Source organism: Zeus faber, assembly GCF_960531495.2.
Source record: "Zeus faber genome assembly, chromosome: 15".
NCBI lineage: Eukaryota > Metazoa > Chordata > Actinopteri > Zeiformes > Zeidae > Zeus > Zeus faber.
Window position 1 is genome coordinate 1,912,257 of NC_137194.1, and position 5,271 is coordinate 1,917,527.

Here is a 5,271-nt window from a genome sequence, read left to right on the forward strand (position 1 = left end):
AGAAATATACACCGATCAGCCACAACATTAAGACCAGTGACAGTTGAAGTTAGTAACATTGATCATCTGGTTCCAGTTGCACCTGTCAAGGGGTGGGATATATTATTATATATATAGTGTTGTATATATATATATATATATATCTGATGAATCACCTTTTCTTCTACATCATGTGGATGGGTGGGTGCGTGTGTGTTTTTTACCTGGGGAGGAGATGGCACCAGGATGCATTATGGGAGGAATATGATGGAGGCAGTGTGATGCTCTGAACAATGTTCTGCTAGGAAACCTTGGGTCCTGGCATTCATGTGGATGTTACTTGGACACGTACTGTACCACCTAACTGAACAATGTTAGGTGGGTCAGAGCTGTTTTGGCAGCACAAGGGCATTGTACACAATATTAGGCAGGTGGTTTTAATGTTGAGGCTGAGCCATGTAGCTGCAGGCAGCAATAAACAGGGTCCAGGTTAGTCGGTGTACTGTGAGTTTTCAGAGTTTTGCTCAGAGGTTTCAGGAAGTATTTTATTCTGTTTTTTGAAAGAGAAAAATGGCAGACCCCTAAACCAGCATGTCTGCCCACCACTTCTTTGCTGCCTTGGATCATCAGCTTATTTGAAGCATCTGGAATCCAAATACACAAAAAGAATGAAATGGTGACGTAACAGACACATGTTGCTTGCCCTGTGTAATTGCTTATGGTCATTGCCACAACTAACTGCAATCCAGGAACACTGTAGAAATATAGATCCCTGGAATTCCTACCAATTCTGAAGGCGATGTTTTGTTTTTGATAACTCACCCTGGCGTGTCGGATTAGTAATACATCAATATCGTAAAAATATTGTTACATTATCCGCGTTCTGTCTGTCAGAGTTTGTGTCTTATATTCCTTTAGTTAAAGTCCAATCAAATAGTCCTGTGGGTAGATTAAAATCCAGGGTATTTACCAATTCCAGGTCTGATGTCGGGCAGCCGTTGCACATGCGCAAAGTTATTTCACGTGACCAGTGATGCAATAACACGCTTGTCTCTCACCAATCAGAGGTCTGCAGCGTTATGAGAGGGATGGTCAGGATGAGGAACCCAATAGCAAGACACACAGTTAGGGAGCATTGACAAGGGTTTATTGAGAAGACACAGAATCCGAAACAAACAACAGACGGGGAATCGGGACCAGGCAGGGAATCCAGGATCAGGGACCAGGAGCAGAGGAGCCGACAGAGAAACAGGAACTCAGAGTCCAGGCCACACACACAGGCAAGCAGGCAGGCAGGGAGACAGGCAGGCAGGGAGGCAGGCAGGCAGGCAGGCAGGGAGGCAGGGAGGGAGGGAAGGAAGGAAGTGGAACGGGCGAAAGGACATGCGGCAACCTAAGCAGCGATACCAGAGACAAGCACGAACCGACACCGACAGAGTAAACAGCACCAGGTTAAAAACAAGGGGGGTGACGAGGGAAGTGGAGACCGGTGGTGTGATAACTGACTGGGGACAGGTGTGCAGTGACAGGGAAGAGAGGTGAGAGAAGTGAGGGAGCCAGAGAGGGACAGAGGGAGCTAGAGGGAGACAGGGGGATCTAGAGGGAGACAGGGGGATCTAGAGGGAGACAGGGGCAGCTGGGTTAACCCTACCCCTTACCCTTTCAAGAAGAGGAGGGGAGAAGATAGAGATGAGCGCAAGGGAGGAGAGGAGGAGGAGGTAGAGATGAGAGGAGGAAAGGAGGGGAGGAGATAAATAGTTACCCGGTTTTTATTCTTCCATTCTTGCAACACTTCTTAGCCAGAGATATCATCACGTTACACATTTATTTATATGATTAAATATATAATTCACTACAATATATTACAATATAATATACTGCAATATAAGATATGACAATATAACATATTGTAATATGATATATGACAATATAATATATTACAATATAATATATTACAATACAATCAATTACAATATAATATAATATAATATAATATAATATAATATAATATAATATAATATAATATAATATAATATAATATAATATAATACAATACATTACAATATCATATATTACAATATAATATATTACAATACAATATATTACAATATAATATAATTTAATATAACATAATATAATATATTACAAGATAATATTGCAATATTATATATTGCAATACAATATACAACAATATAATATATTGCAATATATTACAATATAATATAATGTAATATAATACAATATAATACAATATAATATAATATAATATAATGTAATGTAATGTAATGTAATGTAAATATAATATAATATAATAAAATATAATATAATGTAATGTAATGTAATGTAATGTAATGTAATGTAATGTAATATAATATAATATAATATAATATAATGTAAAATAATGTAATATAATATAATATAATGTAATATAATATAATATAATATAATATAATATAATATAATATAATATGATATAATATAATATAATGTAATATAATATAATGTAATATAATATAATGTAATATTATATAATATAATATAATGTAATATAATATAATATAATATAATATAATATAATATAATATAATGTAATATAATATAATATAATATAATATAATATAATGTAATGTAATAAAATATAATATAATATAATATAATATAATATAATATAATATAATATAATATAATATAATGTAATATAATATAATATAATATAATATAATATAATATGATATCATATAATATAATATACCATTAATTCCAGTTTTCTAATATAAAGCAATAACAGCTCATTTCCCTCAGGGAGCGCCATCCATGCAAGGATATACTGTACGTGTCAATGCAAAAACAAATAAATAAAATCTGAAAGAACGTGATGTGAAGTTACACTGGACCAGAGCTGGAGCCACGTGCACTATGTTCTTATTCACATGCATTGAAAAACTCTGCATTTTCTCCAGAAATGGGCGAACCGAGAAGCTCCTCTCTGATTTCCTCCTCCTCTCCTCCTTCCTTTTCCTCCTCCTCTCCTCCTCCTCCTCCTCTCCTCCTTCCTCCACTCCAAGATGGCGTCGCCCTCCTCAGGAGGCACCAGTGCAGGCCCAGCAGGACGAGCGCCGCTGCAGGCGCCGAGATGCCGACGCTCAGCAGAACCTGCAGCGACGTGGGAAACCTCTTGAATCCTGAATCAGCTGGGCCTGCATGCTAACTGTGCTAGCTCAATGCATGGCTGCAGATGGGTTCAACTAGCCTAGCTCCTGTCAACGGATATGACTCTCCTCCTCGGCCTTTCCTTCCCCTGCTCCCTTCCCGCCTCTCCTCCTCCCCTCTCCCGTCCTCACTCCTCCTCTCTCCTGTTCCCTTCCCTCCTTCTTTCCTCCCCTCTTCCCTGCTTCATTCTCTTTTCTCCTCTGCTCACCTCCTCCCCTCACCTCCTCTCCTCCCCTCTTACCCTCCTTCCTTCACCTCCCCTCACCTCCTCTCCTCCCCTCCCCTCCCCACTTTAAGGGCCACGTACCATGTTGCGCATGGCGTGGTGGCGGGCCTGCGTGGCCATGGTGACGTTGCCGTGGCTCCCCGGCGGCGGGCCCCAGTGGCCCAGGGAGCTGTGGTAGTCCAGGTCCACCACGCCGGGCGGCAGGACCCGGATGCCCCAGTACGCCCTCTTCACGGGGTGGGAGAGAGAGGTCTGCACGTCGCAGCGGTACGTCCCTGCAGGAAGCAGCCGATCCATCAGCCGATCACTGTATTGATCAGCTGACCGGTGTTGATGAGCTGATCATAAGTTTGTTCTGCCGACTCAGTGCTGCCACCTGTGGCTGGTACTTGTTTTGCAACCAATTGAATTGCAACCAATTATTTTCTTTTGCAATTCTGAGGTTTATTGTTTATTGTTTATTGTTTATTGTTTATTGTTTATTGTTTATTGCCGATCATTCTTGATCATAGTTTATTTGAGGATTATTTGATTACTTTTTTTATTGTTTGTTGTCAATTCTTGATATTTATTGATTTGTATGATTTTTTCTATTTTATTCTATTACATTAGTATTATTGCCTATTGTTTTTGATGAGCGCTGCTGTCGCTGAAAATATCCAACATATTACATCCATCCATCCATCCATCCATCCATCCATCAGTCCGTTCATCCATTCATCCATCCATCCATTCATCCATCAGTCCGTTCATCCATCAATCTATCCATCCATCCATTCATCCATCCATCCCCTCATTCATCCATCCATCCCTTCATTCATCCATCCATCCATCCATCCATCCATCAGTCCGTTCATCCATCCATCCGTCCATCCCTTCATTCATCCATCCATCCATCCATCAGTCCGTTCATTCATCCATTCATCCATCCACCACTCCCTCCATCCATCCATCCATCAGTCCGTTCATCCATTCATCCATCCATCCATTCATCCATCAGTCCGTTCATCCATTCATCCATCCATTCATCCATCAGTCCGTTCATCCATCAATCTATCCATCCATCCATTCATCCATCCATCCCCTCATTCATCCATCCATCCCTTCATTCATCCATCCATCCATCCATCAGTCCGTTCATCCATCCATCCGTCCATCCCTTCATTCATCCATCCATCCATCCATCAGTCCGTTCATCCATCCATTCATCCATCAGTCCGTTCATCCATCAATCTATCCATCCATCCATTCATCCATCCATCCCCTCATTCATCCATCCATCCCTTCATTCATCCATCCATCCATCCATCAGTCCGTTCATCCATCCATCCGTCCATCCCTTCATCCATCCATCCATCCATCCATCAGTCCGTTCATTCATCCATTCATCCATCCACCACTCCCTCCATCCATTCATCCATCCAGTGCGCCCCCTTGTAGCTGTACCTGCGTCCTCCTCTCGCACCTGCTCCAGGTGCACCATGTCCAGGCGTGGCGCCCCCCAGTGGCTGAACAGAGCGTTGTCCGTGGTGATGATCCCTCTGGCGAAACGCCACTTCACCCTGAGGAGACGGGTGGAGGAGCATCACTCCTCCAGGACACTGTGTCATCACTCCATCCCTCCCTCACCCTGCCCTCCTCTCTCCTCCTCCCTCCCGCTCCACTCCCCTCCTATCCCCCTCTCCCCTCCTCCTCACCTCCAGGAGTCGTTACTTCTGGCGATGCACTTCATCACCTCTCCTGGAGAGTCCTCCCCTCCTCTCCTCTCCTTTCCTTTCCCCTCCCCTCCTCTCCTCTCCTCTCACCCTTTCCTTTCCTTTCCCCTCCCCTCCTCTCCTCTCCTCTCACCCTTTCCT